The sequence below is a fragment of the Orcinus orca genome, chromosome 10, assembly GCF_937001465.1.
Source record: "Orcinus orca chromosome 10, mOrcOrc1.1, whole genome shotgun sequence".
In the NCBI taxonomy this organism is placed as follows: domain Eukaryota; kingdom Metazoa; phylum Chordata; class Mammalia; order Artiodactyla; family Delphinidae; genus Orcinus; species Orcinus orca.
The window spans coordinates 22,552,623-22,570,058 of NC_064568.1; the positions used below are offsets into that span (position 1 = coordinate 22,552,623).

The window sequence follows — 17,436 nt, forward strand, 5'->3', positions numbered from 1 at the left end:
GTCTGTGGTCTTTACATCTAATAAATTAGTTATCACTCAGCAAATACTTACAGTGCACCTTGTATGTGCCAGGACTGTCCAGGCACGAGGGATGCATTGGTGAAGGCATCAGGCCCGGTTTGTGCCTTTGAGGCCATCATAGTCTCTTGGGATGCCCAGACATTGACAAATCACACAAATATGTAGTCAGTCGCCCTTTGAGAGATGCTATGAGGGAAGATGATGGACTGTAGTGAGAAAGGTTAACCTGGGAGTGGAATGCCGATATAGGTTTCGGTGGGAGTCAGCAAACTTTTTCCGTAAAGGACCGTGTAGTAAATATTTTAGGCTCCTGGTCCTTACATTCTTGGTTGCAACCACTCAGCTCTATCAACTGCAGTGTGAAAGCAGCCCTTGACAAGATGTAAAAAAGCATCCGGTATTATAAAGAAAATGAAATCTCCCACACCCCCGTCCCCTTCCTCAGAGGAGAGCACCCTTGCCAGTTTGGGGTGTAGCATTCTGTGCATAAAGTTTATTTTATAAGCCACACCTATAAATTTAAACAAACTTTTAAAAGGCCATTTATCTAATAAGCTGAGTTAGGCAAGTTTTGTATGGGACAAAGTTGGTGCTGCTTCTGGATATGCTGCTGTTCAATGATGAGATGAGGCTGGGGGACTCTACTCATGGTTAGTCTTCTTTTTCCATCAATAACGGGACACACTCTTTCAGTACTTGATATAGATGAGGATTTGTGAAAATTAGTGTCTGCTCTTGAGACTTTCTCATAATGAAATGGTATTAGTGTGAGGAGAAGGAGCACGTCTGGAATTAGCAGAGAAAGGCTTAGAAAAAAGTGAAATTTACATCTGGAGCTTCTCATGCTGCTTTCATTGTTGTAGTTTTAGAGAAGGAACTATTCTCAGGGAAGTGGACTATGTGTGGCGCTCTGCAGAAAATGTGCTCAAAACTTCGATTTGATAGCCCCTGGGTGAAAATTTCCACCTGATTCCCTGTCATGGAATCACATGCTGAGTTAATCCATGGCTGTTTTGCATTTTCTCATTTGGGAAATAAAACAGCATACTCAGAATTCCCCTCCCTTTTCTTTTGCCCTATCTCTTTAGAAGTAGACCTCTTCTCCCATGATCTGGACTGGTAAGAAAGGACATACGATATGGGCTAGCAGGTTGTTGCTGATGACAGTCACAGAGGCTTATCAAACTCCATAGCATGATTTTACTTAGTGAAGTAATGTCTTAGTGTATCTGCACTGGAAGGACACTTGTATGTTTTTATTTAGCTAGTGAGGTAAAAAACTCTCCTGTGGGACTCTCCATACTGGTGTAGGAGGGTATGAGGAGCAGTTTCCTCCTCTGGACTCTCAAGTAGTTTGTCCCCATCTCATACTGAGGAAGGGGGTAGTCAAGTTGTTTCTTAAAAGACCAGAGAGTAGATATTTTAGGCTTTGCAGCCGTGCAGTCTCTGTTGTGACTACTCAGCTCTGCACTTGTAGTGAGAAAGCAGCCAGAGAAAATATATAAACAGGGAGGCTCACCCCAAATAGCCTGTCAAAATATTCCTTCTAACTGCATATCAGAGTCTGCCTGAGAGAATTTGGGAGTAGATGTGTCTTTGTCCACCTTGAACATTCATAAATGCGTTTATTCCATAAAAAAAACTGAATTGAGTACCTGCTATGTATCATACAGTGTTCTAGGCACTGGCATTTATCTGTGAACAAAACAAGTGTGTGCCTGATGGACCTGGCATTCTAGCTCTATAAATATATTAGTTACAAGTGAGGAATTACAAAACAGGGGGACAGCATTGTCAATTTCTCTGTATTCATACTTTCCGTTCCTGCTTTAGCATTGGAGTCCAGTCAGAAATATAGAAACTGCGCTAATCATTTTAACAGGGATAATTTAATGTAGCAAATTGATTAAAGAAATGTTGGAGGACTGCAGGGGCAAAAAGAGAACCCTGACTAAAGCAGGGATTGTAACTGCAGGAAGCAGCTACCACCCCTGGAATAAAAGGAAATGATTGGAACTCTCCAAGAACTTGGAAACATGGAGGAGGAATCCTGCAGTGCTGGGACCCAGAGCATTAAGGAAGAGGCACTGCCTAGCTGGCTCTGATGGCTGTTCTAGGAGTGTAGGCAGAACTTTATAAACTGAAATCAACTGCTCTTGGAACTCACTGCTACATCCAGGGTGAAGAGCTGTGGCTCGGGGCTCTGATGAAAGAACATTATACACCGAAAGGAGCAGATACTTTCTCCATCCTCCAGCCTTCTAGTCTCGCAGTGGTGCCACATGTTGGCAGAACCTAAAGGGAAGCCAGCTGGCAAAGAAGAAGGTAATTTGCAGAGTTTCAGCCGGCAGAGTGGTGGGCACCTAGAAAGGAGGTTTTGGAGCTGATAAAAAATAGCTTAATAACTGGCACATCACTGATAGGCCCAAGTGTGTGCCCTCTTTCTCTCTCTTTAGATCTGCTGCACTGAATCCCAAAGAGGTTGTGCAGAACAATGAGAAGATAAGTGGAAATACCAGAATAAACAAAAGTACTTTCACACAAAGGTGAAACAACTCCTGTTTCCTTCTGTCTGGTGTTATGGTTAGTTGTGTACTTGAATTTGTTTGCAGTCTGTGGCATTTCCTAAAGGAGTGACTAGTTCCATGGGAACTAAAGCAGATGTCAAGTAAAAATTGTTTTGGGGAAGACTGTAAAATGTATCTAAATACGCGTATTTTTGAAATGGTTGGACTTCTCATAACCTTTAATAAGATAATGTGTGTTGAGAATTTCTTCTCAACAGGAAGTAAAGTAAAATTGAAGGAAGTAAAATTATGTATTTGGCAAATATTTGACCATGAACGTCTCTCTTCCAATTTCTAGTGCATTAATTTATTTTCCGAATATATTCCCTTTACTTTCAACCTGTCTCTTCTTGCCTGTTTTTTTTTTAATGATCAATTTTAAATTTTCAAGATTTCTAGTTAAATTTTTTGATTGATGTAATATTCTCTGATATGTCTGATGTATTACACTTCTTAAAGCACAGTTTTGTGCTTTGTTCTCTCTGAGCTTTTTTCCCTCAGTTATTAGTTCTTCTGTTTGTTTCTCTTTCATGATGTTGATGGGCCTCCGTTGTTTAATTATTATTAATTTTGTGCTTAGAGCATCCTGTCATCAGTGACTGTATGAGAGGGGCAGAGGGTGTAGCCCTATGGAATGTGTCAGTAACTGGTCTTTTCCCATAGTATCAGAGGTCTCCTGGACCACTGTGTCATCCCTTGGGCCCAGGTACCCCACAACTACTGTTTAGTCTAGCACATCTTGTGCTACGTCATGTCAGTTATCCTAATGGTTGCCTTGGCCCCCTCCTGTGCTCCCTGTATATCCAACCTTCAAGTTTAAAGTATAATCAGAGTTACTCCCACTTTTGGTATAGTCCTGTCCTGGCTGTTTTAGCTGTAGGATTCTATTTCAGTCTAGTTCTTATTTGTCTGACATTCTTCAGTCAGGGATTTTTCTCAACTTCTGGTCTGCTAGGTGCATTCCCTTCTTCTTTATTATTTTCTCCAGTGCTGCTATGACTGGTTTGTTTGGACATTCTGGTCCAATCTTGTGTTCTTCCTTTCTGCGTCCCCACTCTGCTTAGCTCTAGTTCTAACCCTGTAGAGTAGGTTATGTTTACTAGGTGGGTTGCTTTTGGGAAGGGGCTTGGTCTCAGGGTCTTGGGTTACTTCTCCAGCTATCATTGTGGCAGTACTTCCTTTGGGTATATCCTCTGCCTTGGGAAGCTCAGGAGCCTCAAAGATGGCAGGATCTGTAGAGATCACTTTTGAGGTGACTGTCCTCCACTAGAGATAAATGAGGAGCTTCTCAAGAAAAGAGAGTGAGGACCAACAAGGGAGAGTTATTTAGGCTATTTATCCTTGGGTAGCCACTGGATCTGGCTGCCTGGAAAGTAACAGCACCATCTTCCCACCGTGGCAGCATTTTTTGCCTTTCTGGGGTTGTTTCTTGATCCCAGACCAGATTGAAGAGGGATTTCACAGAAATTTTTCATTTCACTTTTCCACAACCTTGTAAGGTTGTGGTGGTTGATAGTCTCATTTAACTTAAGTAAAGAAGGTAAAAGGTCATCTGCCAATAAGCGGTAGGGCAAAGACGGGTGACCAGTCTTCAGCCTCACCCTTTGAAGCTCATTTCTCACTATCAACTCCTGAACCCTTCATCATGGCATTACCAAGCAGTACATCATATTTTGCTCTTTTGTTTCTCATTTTCTCTGTTAACTTTTAGTTTGGACCAGTTGTTCAATTGTAGTAATATTGTATAACATTTTACTCTAGGTTCTTGAAAGAAAAATGATTAGGATTAAACTTTGTTGAGATTTCTTAGGTTTCTTCGAATCTCTCAATTTTAAGAGGATATAGCATGATAAGAATATTATTTGCTGCTCAGATATTAAGTGTCACATTGTCTATTTTGCAAGAGTCCTTTTGTCTGTGTGTGCTTTTCGGATTTTTCTGTTATCACAGTGGACTTTTCAGATGAATCACAGTATTTCTTTCAAAAGTATCCTGGAGCCAAGTGAATGTCATGTATCCTATGCTGTGGTATAAATTCTCTTTTCAGGGATTATTTTGACATTTCATGTTATCTAGTTTTCTGAAAGCTTGCCTTGAAGATTCACTTCTATGAGTTGTTCATACAGATTTATGTAAAATTTAGCGATTCTCTGCCTTCCCAACTTTGGCTAAAGAAACTCAGATTACTGCAAGAGAACAGGTGACTAATATGAATCAAAAGATCTGGCACGTGCTTTTCTTTCATAAGTAGGACATTTACATGGAATATTGGGCAATCAGATTTAACACTTGAGATTCTAATTTCTCCTATAAGTGGGAATTCTGACAATGGAAGCATGAAGAAAGGGACACTCTCTATAATGTTGATATCTTTCTTAATAGACAATCTAAGACCTCACTCTCCAGAGTAGTAATATTTCATTCATCAACAAGAATAAAGTCTCCTTCTAAACATAAATAGTGCGCTTGGAACCTTGCAGATGCCAATTATCATTCTGTACAGCAAACCTTCAAAATGTCAGATGATCTCAGGAATTTCCCCAGCAAATGTCGATCATTTACTACTGAGTCATTTCTTCAGCATGTCAAGGTGACAGGCGAACCTGTGAGATTGAGTTAGCTAGGTCACTCAAAGCTGCTACTATAAAGAAGCCATGAGAAGTCTATTTGTATTGGGTAAATCCCATTAAACTCAAATGTATCCTAAACTGTTGAGTGCTATTAGATTGTTAGAAGGAGCATGAGTGGGTTGATTGAAATAAAGTCTGTGCCTTGCAAGCTTTCTACTGAATTTATTGGAAGGGACTTCAGGGAGTAATTTAAGGAGAGCTAACAAATTGGGAACTGAAGGGGATGGAACAGGGAAGGTGGCAGGCTCTACTGGGGAGCTGAATCTGATGCACTGAGTTGACACATGTGACTCCTCGTAATGGCCGTGCTGAACACATACAACAAAGCGCCTTCACATACCTTATCTGTTTTTATCCTCCCAGCAGTCCTGGAAAGTTCAGTGTTCTGCTTTACTAATATCTCTGCTTTACTCGCTTAGTGTCACAAGCTCGTTGGAGGTGGAGTTCTTGAAACACACCCCTGTAAGTCTTCTCACACCTTTGGGCAAGGTTGCTGAAGAAAAATATCTCGCATTTTCCCTTCTCTGAGTGTTATACATAATCTACTCTGATGGCATGTGTAAATGTGTAAAATGGTTGGCTGGGGTTAGCTGAGCAATTAATGGCCCCAGAATACAAGGTTGAGTCCTGGCTGTTGTATTATTGCACTGTTTTGAATTTGTTTTCCAGTGAGCACTTTGCATGAAAGCTATTCTTGGAACCCCAAAGCCCTTTTTGCTTCCGCAGAGACTCACTTGAGTGAGTGGAGAAAATCTCATACACATACACACACACACACACACACACACACACATTTTTATGAGGTGAAACGATGACCTAATTTTCAGGAAAGTACTTCCAGAGTTATTCACTCATGTTAGAAATGAGCAGAAGCTCGACTTTAATGAACATGAACCTGACATAAGAGCAAGTCACCTGACACAAACCTGAGACAGTTCATGGGTACAAACCTGTATCCTCCCCTCTGTCCCTGAGCTCACCTGTTCTGCACAGCTGTAGTGCTAGTGTTCTGGAAGGGCCTGAGCACACGGATAGATGCCTCACACTAGCTTGATGAGGCTGTGCCACCTTGGCATATACATGTTGGGGAGGGAAAAACTATTTTCCTCTACCCATCTTAGGTTCATTGTCTGGGGTCCTGCAACTTAGAAAAAACAAGAGAAAAACAAATAGAAGTTTAGTAACAGGTGCAGTGTACACACACATGGGAGCACTCAGTGATGAGTAACTCAAAGGGATGGTCAGAACTCGGGCTTTTGTAGCATCTTTGTTTGGCCTCTCCCATTGTGGAGCACAGGCTCCGGACGCGCAGGCTCAGTGGCCGTGGCTCACGGGTCCAGCCGCTCGGCGGCATGTGGGATCTTCCCGGACCGGAGCACGAACCCGTGTCCCCTGCATCAGCAGACGGACTCTCAACCACTGTGCCACCAGGGAAGCCCTGTAGCATCTTAAGAGAACAGTAAATGTGTATGGGAGTGACAGGACAAAGGAAAAGGACTTTGAGCTTCTAGGGGGAGCAAATTGTGGGAAGGTAAATAGATGGGAGACCCTGATGGGAGGTAAGGACTAGTTAGTAGGTTCATTGTGTGATCCCTGTGGTGCTGTCTCCGTGCTGAGTCTAGATTTGTCTCCTGTGATTAAGAATCTTGTCCATCCTGGGTGTGTGTGTGTGTGTGTGTGTGTGTGTGTGTGTGTGTGTGTGTGTGTGTGTCAGGGACAGGAGGGAAGGGTGGTCAAGAGCAGAGAGGTTTTTTTTTTTTTTTTTGGTGGTACGCGGGCCTCTCACTGTTGTGGCCTCTCCCGCTGTGGAGCACAGGCTCCGGACTCGCAGGCTCAGCGGCCATGGCTCACGGGCCCAGCCGCTCCGCGGCATGTGGGATCTTCCCGGACCGGGGCACGAACCCGTGTCCCCTGCATCAGCAGGCGGACTCTCAACCACTGCGCCACCAGGGAAGCCCCCTTGAGCAGAGAGTTTTTGTTGTGTCTGCTTCTTTTTGTTTACCTTCAGCTCAAAATAATCCTTATACCTGAATGGCATGTTTTGCAGTGGCATACGCTGAACCCCTTTATTTATCTCTGTAAGATTGTTTAATATTATTATTTTTTCCTGTTTAAGTATACATTCTGTTATGTGTCCCTCTTGTCTGTCACTTGCTTGCTTTTCCCTCTCTCTGTTTTGCTTTGGAAGTATGTCTGCATTGATCTATTTTAAGATCCGGCTTATTCATTTGAAGCATTTTGTGGAATTCCATTGGATATGCCACATTTTATTTATCCTTAGATTTTATTTCTTCCCTTTTACTATTCCTGCTTGCTGCCTCTTTAATCAAGGGAGGCCTTGTGTTTTCTCCTTGGAGAGAAGCTGCAGATGGACCACTGTAGCAGAAGAGTGCTATAGCAGGGCAATTTGCCTGTTGCCTGCTGGGATCAATATTAAATAATGGAAGAAGGTTGTAAGATCAAAGACCCAGCAGCTCTGATGTTGTGGAATGATGTACAGAAGTGTCAATAATTAAGTGTAATGCAAAGGCCAATTTGGGCAAAAAAATCCAAGGTTAAGGTTGTTCCTAAAGAAATGCTTTTTATGACTAGCAGGTACATAAAACTCAATAGGCTTAAATGAATTAACCTTGTAAATTGTGTGTGTGTGTTGTGTGCATGTGTATGTGTGTCTAATATTAGATTTCTTTTTACTTTATAACCCATATCTAATCCATGAGTAGGCTTTGCTTCATCACCAAACTCTGTGAAGAATCCCTCCATTCTTCTCTGTTTCCCCCTCCACCACTTTCTCTGTGGTCTAGGTGAGGAGTCTGCAAACTGTGGCCTGCTAGCCACATCCTGTTTTTGTAAATAAAGATTTATTGGAACACATCCCTGCCCATTCTTTTATGTATTATGTAAGCCTGCTTGTGCTACAAAGACAGAGTTAAATAGTTGCAGCTGAGACTATCTAGTCTCAAAGCCTAAAATATTTACTGTTTGGTTGTTTACAGAAAAAGATTGCAGGCTCTAGTCTGGTTTAATGCTTCCCTCTTGTAATTGGTTTCATTCTGTAAACAGAAGACAGAGTGACTTTTCTAAAATGTGAATTTGATCTTCTCACACCCCATGAATAAAAACAAAATCTAAACTCCATACCATAGCTTACAAGCACCTGCATGGTCTGGTCCCTGCTCACCTTTCCACCCTAATGCTTTCCAGGATTCCCCCTTGTTCTGGTCACACTGAGCCTTTCCTGCCTTGGGACATGATGCTTGGCTTCTCACAGTTGCCTCCTTTTCAATTCAGCTCTGTAAATGTCCTGCAGTGAAATCTGTAAAGCAGAGCATTCCACTTCTCCTCCTGCCCCAGTTAATTTCACTGCCCAGGACCCAGTTTTGTGGGCTGGGAGGCAATTCACAATTTCTACCTCAGTGAAGAGCACAGACTCTGGACTCTGGCACACACACCTGGATTGGAATGTGGCTCTGCCTCTAACCACTTAGCTTTCCTGTGCCTTAATTTGCTCATCTATAAAACGGGCTTCTGCTGGTTTCTTTCCTCGTAGGGTGGTTGTGAGAATTAATTGATGTAATGCTTTTCTAGTGTCTAGTACGGTTTCCACAGCTTTGTAGCACTTACACATGTCAGCTAGTATATGGTGTAGTTTTAAAATAGGAGACCTTGTCATGGCACTCTAAGAATTACATCTAAAATAGCAACCGGCTATGATCCAGTGTCTAGAGAGTCTGAAAGCTCAACTTTCTATTCTTCCCTGGTAGGACAGATGATTTTATTTTATTTTTGTAACAGATGCTGCCCCCTCCCCTTACTGTGGGGCCTTAGAGAAGCAGTACTATCAGAGATGCCTTGTAAGAGGGGCACAAATGGCCTCAGGCTCCTAGTCTGATCCTCATCTAGTTTGTTGTAAAGAAGAATTCAAGTATTATTTCTCTTGATCAGTGTATGGTCAGGCCACTCAAGATGGCTGTTCTTGCTCTCTGTACATCCCTGGCCTGACCAGTGGCTGCTTCACCTACACCCTACTCACTTGATTGACCTTCTTACATACTTGCCCAGGCCCCAGCTAATGATTGGCCTTATGCAAGGGATGGTGAGGAAACCCCTCTACTGGTTTCCCTGGTAACTAATGAGTCCACCTGACGTCAGTTCCCCTATAACTGGTAATCCCCCCCACCCCACCCCAGTGAAGACTGCCGCCATGTCCTCCCCGCTGTCTACTGCACGTGGTGCGGCGTCACTCCAGGACCTTGCTTCAGACTTATAAGCTCCTCCATCCATTAAACTATTAATGTCTCTGTTGCTGACTCTAGGCTGTTTCTTTGGTCTTGAAGCTGGGCAAGCACAGGCCTTGTAGGCCTTCAGGGTACGGCCCAACAATCAGTAAACTTTTTAAAGTGCTTTTCCTCTCTAGCCATCTACTCTAATTAAATACCACACCATCTTCATTAGTGTTCCCAGTTTGTCAGCTGCTTAATTTCCCCTTCTTTTAAATAGAAAGCTAGGTATTTTTAGGTCAGGAATGGCAGTATAGTTTTTATCTGTGGTAGTTCCAAGGATTGACGTAAGATTCACAGAAAGACAAAAAAAGAAAAGTAATAATGGAAAACTCATAGGTATTTTAGGCAGAGAACTTGGATACAAATCTTGATTCTCACCTAGCTAGCTGAATGGCCTTAGACACATTTCTTGACTTCTTTCACCTTCACACTTCCTCGTCTGTGACATGGGGATATTCTGCTCAAATGAGATGGAAAATAAATTTACCTAGCACAGATAACACATTTTAGATGCTTTTCAAATGTGAGATTTGTGTGGTCCTTCCTCTTGTAAATTACTGTTTGGTGACTGTTGAGTGAATTAAGTGTAACATTCCACTATTAGAGTTTAAAAATACCTCCCCAAATGCATTTAAAGTGAGCAGCAGGACACCAAGGGCTCCTCGTTATTGTTTATATGATCACCTACTATTTTCATTCTAGCAATTCCTCAGTGTCTCCTTGTCACCCTTTTCTCCTGCTTTGTATTTCTATATTAAATAACAGTAGCTAACCTTTTTTTGGGGTAGTTATTATATGCTGGGTGCTGTTCTGATTGACTTGTATTTAATCCTCACAGCATCCTATGAGGATGGGCCTGTTAGTTTCCTCCCTTGTAAATGATGAAACTCATTTCAGCTATTTCTCTCATCCTTAGAGGGTAGCTTCCCTCTGTACCCCTGTTAGAGCTTAGGGACTCCGCCACAGGGGGCTCATTAATTGGTTAATTAATTTCTTTACAGTGTGCAAAATGGGGATAGTGTAAATGGCAAGTGGCCAGCTCGACAAAAAGGATGCTATATTTTCAAAGGTTACCCATATGAAGGCCCCACACGAAGGCCCCACACTTTAGCCTGAACACACGTAAAATATAACAGAGTCTCGGTACTCACATTGCTGCTCTTTCTTCCAAGTCTGACTTTATTCTTTCCTTTCCATAGGCTTAGGTTTCTAATCATGATGCTGCTTTTCTTTATCTGTCTCTTCAGCATGTTTTCTTTGTGAAGCAGGAGTTGACGTGCTGGTGTTTTCATATTAAGGGCTAAACAGAAAAGTGCTGTTATTATTATTGTTGTTATTGTTATCTTCCTCTTATAAACGAGATTCTACTTAATCTCTTTTCCAGGGCAACAGTGAAGTGGCTTCTTTATCAGTGCCTGTTTTAAGCAAGCAGGCCTTTTATTTTATGGTACTCATATTGAGACACATCGAGTTATATCTGTCTTTTCATTTGCACCAACACGTTTATTTGAAGCCTAGTATTTCCTAGGTAATGTGACTAAGGTAGATTTATGGGTGCTAATTTGCATACAGAATAACATTGGCAAAAACTAAAATGTAACAAACACAGACCAACTCTTGGCATGCCACTGCCCCACCGAGCATCTGCCTTCCTTGCCTGTAATGAGAGGGAAATATATTTTCCTCTGAGTTTACAGCTAATTCCTTGTTTGTATTCCACTGTCGTCAATGCTGTTGAGAGCTCAAAATGAGGTTTAAGAGCCTCTTCCTATCTAACAGCAGGAGTTTATATTAGAGGTGATAGTTCTGTGTAACAGAGAAGGCAGGCTTTTCCTCCCCCACCCTGATTTCACACCACATTTGAAGAACCCCTGCTACATTTAAGTACGAGTGCAAGCCCTTCATTTTCTAGGCAAGTTAATAGACTCGAGGCTGTGCATTTGGGTTAAAGCTTAGGTTTGATGACTTCCTCTCAGTGTTGTTTTTGAGTAAATTGATTTTCATTCCACAAATAATAAATGTTTTTTTCTATAATTTTTTATTTGTTTTAAATTATAGATTAGGTTAAACATCCTTTGATCACCATGTTCCTGGTCTGCCCTCCTCAGATTTACTGGCATTAAGTTTGGTGAACTTCATCTGGCCCTTTTCCTATACATTTACTTACTCATATGTCTATCCTTGGAATATACAGAATATTGCTTTGTGTGTGGACACATGTGTCTGAAATATAAATATTATTCTACTTTATATACTGAAAGAAACTTGCCGTTTTCTTCTAGTAACGTGTCTTGGAGAATGGTCAGTGTTAGGCCCCCATACTTATCAGGCTAGACTAGTCAGTGACGAAGTTATTCTTGAGATCTCAGTGGTCTGTTGACCACTGAGGTTTATTATTATTAAATCAAAGGTTTATTTCTTTCTTTTTTTTTCAAAAATTATTTATTTATTTATTTTTGGTTTCATTGGGTCTCTGTTGCTGCGTGCGGGCTTTCTCTAGTTGTGGCTCACAGGGGCTACTCTTCGTTGCAGTGGCTTCTCTTGTTGCGGAGCGCAGCCTCTAGCCGTGCAGGCTTCAGTAGTTGTGGCTCGTGGGCTCTGGAGCGCAGGCTCAGTAGTTGTGGCGCATGGGCTTAGTTGCTCCGTGGCATGTGGGGTCTTCCCGGAGCAGGGCTCAAACCCGTGTCCCCTGCATTGGCAGGCAGATTCTTAACCACTACACCACCAGGGAAGTCCCAAAGGTTTATTTCTTGTTCATGTAAATGTGACTCAAAGGCAAGGGTCCTCCATGTAGTAACTTGATAATCCATGCTGTTTCAACCCTCTGACTCCACCGTCTCCACATGTGGCTTCCACGTCCTTGCAGCCACCGGAAAAGGGTGCTGGAGGGTTGCTGGAAAGTTTTGGCACGCTAGGTGCAGGAGAACTGAGAATGGAGGGGAACACATGGATAGTGGTGCTAGTCTGTTGCCACAGGAGTTTTCAGTGCTTCATATAGCTTGAATATATTGTGGTTTAATTAGCTGGTCTCCTATTTGATGGGCATTTAGGTCACTTCCAACTTTCCCCTTTATTATGTACAACACTACACAGAAGAGCCTTGTATGTATCCTGGGTACACATGTGACTGTTTTGCTAGTTTAAACACTCAACAAGTAGACTTCACAGTTCAGAGGATGTGGGTGTTCTGGTTACCATCAGTGCTGTCACATGGTTTTTGAAGGTGGTCATACTGGTGTTTGATTTGCATGGTTAGTGTATGAGAAAGAAATACCTTCACCAGTGACATTATCAAACTTTCATTTTTTCCCCTATCCAATGTCAGCTTTGTTCCTTTTGGCAAAATGGCTTCTCATTTTTGTTTTAATTTCTATTTTCCTGGTTGTTAGTGAGTTTTTTATTCTCTCTCAGACTCTGTTATGCTGCCTGAGTGAAGCGGGACTGTGGAAAGTCAGGCTGAAGAAAGACAGGGAGTGCAGAGAGCCAGTGGTCAGATGTGGCTCACACGTTCTCCCTTTGGGGGCACCCAGCTGAATGGCATTTCTTTCTATACTCCCTTGATCAATTTTTTTTTTCCCTCCCGTGGCGATATTTCAGTAGTCTTTACACCTCTGATTTTAAAACTGCGGGGTGAAGGATCCTTTCTCAGTCGTGTCATTTGTTTCTGTGGAGCTGTCTAATTTTGTGTTTTGAGTTTTCTTGTGAATTTTTCCCTGCTTAGTCATTGTCTTTTTATCTCTTGGTTCTCTTTGTCCTTTCCCTCATTTTTCATTCTTTTTCTTCTGTCTCTGCTCCCTTGTTCCCACTGGCTGTTAAATCTTTATGTGCTGCTTTTCTTTTAAGTTGTATTTTCCCCTTCCCCTCCAAGCTTAGAAATGCTTGCTCTGTCAAAGAAACATGGAAGGGAGGGGAGCGATGGAAAGGTCAGTGCACAAATCTAGAAGTAACCAAACCCAGGGGCCCACCCCCTCCCGCTGTTTTGAGAACATGATGCTGTTCCTGATATGGTCACTTTGCCAAATCTGCATGAAAAAAGCAAAGAACATTGGAATTAGTCCATTTCTCATTCTGCGTCTGGCTCACTGTAGGATCCCTAGGCATGTTACTTCTCATCTTTAGGCCTCAAGTTCTCTGACTCTAAAATGAGGAGGTTGGATCCCAGTAGTCTTTCTGTACCTTGGAACCCCAGTATATGGAACATGGGACTTCCTGGGAAACTGCTGCAGATTAAGGGTCCAAAGTCGCCTTTATAATGGCCCACTGCCATTCCTCTTCCCCTGCGATGTCTTGAAGGGGCGCCTTCAAAATCTGTGGAGCAACAGGTCATTTAATAGGAGTTAAGGGAAGATAATTCATGACAAAAGTATTAGAACAATTAGAATCCATACAGGGCTGGGGAGGCCACCCAGAGACTGGCAACATTAGGAACCTTCTACCAGCCTGAGGAGTGGAAGGAGTGGAAGGGGGTGGTGTTGGCAGAGTCCAGGCCAGCTTGTGGGCGCAGGAGTCATGGTGGCGACACAGCAAGAGCTGGAGTTACGGAAGGAAGGGCTGTCTGGAGGGACCTGAGGCTTCAGAGGAGATGCAGTCACTGTTGGAGTGGCCACCTGACTTAGAAAGAGGAAGCCGAAGCCTGGTATCTTCTTCTCACTGTCCTATCTCCAAACAGTCTCAAATTTAGGCAGGAGCCAAGTTGCAAAGAACACAGTTTGAAGGCAAGCAGGCAAATAACTGGCAGAAACAACTGAAAGGCACTGGGTCAGATGATCTTTAAACTCTCTTCCATTACATTCCAGGGTTCATAGATTCCCTGGAAGATTCCTGACTTCTGCATTGAAGATATTAGTCTAGGGTTTTAACAGGTCGCTCTACCTAGGAATTGGAATAAACTACTTCTTCTACCATTTTAGAGTCTTGGGACAGCACCTGCTCACATCTCCACTTCCCTCCCTCCCAAAGCCTGGAGCAGCTGCATTTTTCCTTACGTGCGCTGTGCCAGCGTTTCATGAGAATCCTATTCCTGGTAGATTTTTGACCTTTTGAAGACAGCAATATCTTGCTCATGCCAGTCTCAGTATTTATCACCAAGGGGCCTCTGGGAATGTGGAGCCAGAGGACAAACGGAGGGAATCAGTAGTATTACAGTCGAAGCTTTGCAGTTTTACAATCACCTGTGATAGTGGGCCAGTGACTAACCTTCAGCCTGGGTTTCCTAAACGGTAAGATGGTTTTATTAGGACAGACTAGGTGCTATAGATGGGCTAGGTTCTGCAGCAGCAACAAATAATCCCCAGAATCTCAATGGCTAAAAGTCCACAAAGGTTTATTTTTCACTGCACATTCATTGTGATTTACCTGGGGATGTTCAGTCCTCACTTTTAACCCCTGGCTCATAGATCAGCTACCATCTTGAATATTGCCAATCCCCAGGTCGAGAGAGAGAGTGTTTGGGTGGGTGGGAGGGTTGACAATCAAATGTTGGACCTAACGTGTCACGCACCATGTGTACTCATGGCCTTATTAGCTGGAACTAGTTACATGGCCTCACCTAACTTCAGCTAAGGCAAAGAAGTACCTGGAAGGAGGACAGTTAGGAATATTTGTTAGTTTTCATTAATGATAGTTACAGAGAAAGATAATAATACTTTTCATGATTTTTTTGGCCATTAGATAATATAAATACTGATTATAATACCTAACCTGTAGGAAATGCTCCATCAATAATAGGTAGAACAATTATTATTGTTGTTATTATTATTATTCAGCAGCATGCTTTACACCATCCTTCTACTTAGTAACTTCTCTTCTTTTTTCTTTGCCATGAAAATGCAAAAGTAGACTTAACTTGTTCCTGTCTAGACGTATCACAAATTCTTAATTAATGAAGTTGAGTTAATGAAGTCTTAGACCCAGTCAGGGACCCTACTCTTCCAAGTTTAGGATTGACAAATATAGGTAATTATTCTGTAAAACGATCACTTTGTGGAGTGATAGCTTGAGTATCAGTAGTGGCTTTGGAACTATGTTCACTGTGTTGGTTTTCAATTTAAGAGCCACAGACTTTAAGCAGCTTTTCATTTTGAGTCAGTGCAGAAACAGTCAATATGTATTATATGTCTATGAAGCTGGTCTCTGGATCAATTGCAATTAATTTGCAGCAGATTGCATTAACATATCTAAAATTAATACAGTGAGTGTTCTGATGAAAAGAAATTGACCATGACCACACTATGGCTGTTTTTAGTCTCTCTCAAATGTCCTTTTCAAACAGTATTTCTTTTTTTCTTCTGTTAATGGTTTTAAATTGGTACGTCAACATAAACTTAATCTATTGATCCTTCCCCATTGGCCTTTTAAAAGTGGTCCCAGAATATGTCACATATCATATTCAATCTCTTCTTTCTTTAGCGGGCTTTTACTAAATGCCTCAAACTGAATTTTTTCTTGGCATGTTACATGAGGTGCTATAAAGACTACTAAATTGACGAGTACATTCATTTTTGAATTGTTGTGTTTTTCAAATTACTAATATTTCATCAAGACTTAAAAATTCAGAAATAAGAGTAACAAATCATATACAGTTAACGAATTATATACAGTAAACAGTTGTGAGCACTGCTTGTCTGACAGTTTATTTTTATCTTAGCATTATCTGTTTCTAAAGAAGAAGCGCAAGCAACTTCAATTTTAATAACATCGTTACCAATATTTATAAGGATGGAACAAAGACAGAGCTTGAGGCTTGATCATGTTGAAATTTGAATTTTTTTACAAGTGTGTGTAAATTATGTTTATTTTAGATCTGAAGGACTTTTACTTTTTTTAGAGAAAGTCAGTTTCTGGAAATGAAAAGTTATCTATATCGGGACAAAAAAGACAAAAGGCAGGATTTATTTATTTGGCTATCTAACTGGTAATTTTTTAGTATCTTCTGTATGCCAAGCACTATCACATTCTTCATAAAGACACAAAGAAGTTGAAGACACACTCTGTCCTTGAGTAGAACCCAGTCTTGCTGTAAGGTTCTGGAGCCTCTTTGGAATGCCTCTCTTCCAAAAGAGCTTCATGAGTGCGTTGTAGCTTGGAGATGCCAGAAGAACATGCCATTTTTAAGGACACATTAAAGGTCCTGAAAGCCAGTGGTTCCATGTGGTAAAGCCCTGTGGGCCTCAGTTTATGGTGTGCATGATGTTGCTCAGACATCCACTGAGGTCCTTGACTGAAGCCGCTAGGAGGTATGTCAGGTGATCTTCCACCACCAGTATTGTGAGCCAGTTGTGTGATTGATTTTTTGGTTGGTTTGTGCATTAATGGCATTGTTATCTTACCTCTAGTGAACTGTGGTTCCTTTGCATCATAACTCATGGATAGAACTGAAACTAAGTGTATTCATTTTTTTCTTTTTTTCTTTTCTTTTAAAAACAAGGCTTATGGATTTGATAGGGAATGTTGATCTTATTCTAAAGCATGAGAAGAATTTATTTGTTCATGTCACTCCGTCCTTTGATTATTTTCTTCTAGCACAAATATAAACTAATTGATTAGTGCATATTGGAAAACCACTTTCACATGATTCTTACGCAGAGTTACTTTAATACACAAATTGCAGTTTTTAGGAACTAGTAGTTTCATTAATGGTGACTTTTTCAGGTTACTGTACTCAACTTTGGTGTGTGAAAGCGATAATCTCATTAAACACATAATGACTGTACCTAGGGTCCATTAGAAACCACAACAAAGAAGTGGATTAGTCTGTGGCCCATTGACCTCAAAGAGTTGAAACAAATTTCCTGAGATACCTTATGATGATTCATGCTGTGTGTACAGTTATTAAAATAATGCTTTGAGCTTTGTTTGGAGTGGAGATGGGGGAAAGCATATGCTATATAACAGAGTCCTTAACATTTTTTAAAATAACTTTTTACTGAAGTCCTT

General features: G+C 41.5%; 1 protein-coding gene across 6 annotated transcripts in view; it reads left to right on the forward strand.

Annotated features, from left to right (window-relative positions):
- Positions 1 to 17,436, forward strand: part of SUCLG2 (succinate-CoA ligase GDP-forming subunit beta) — a 337,575-nt gene that overhangs the window by 42,383 nt on the left and 277,756 nt on the right. The gene's annotated exons all lie outside the window — the stretch shown is intronic.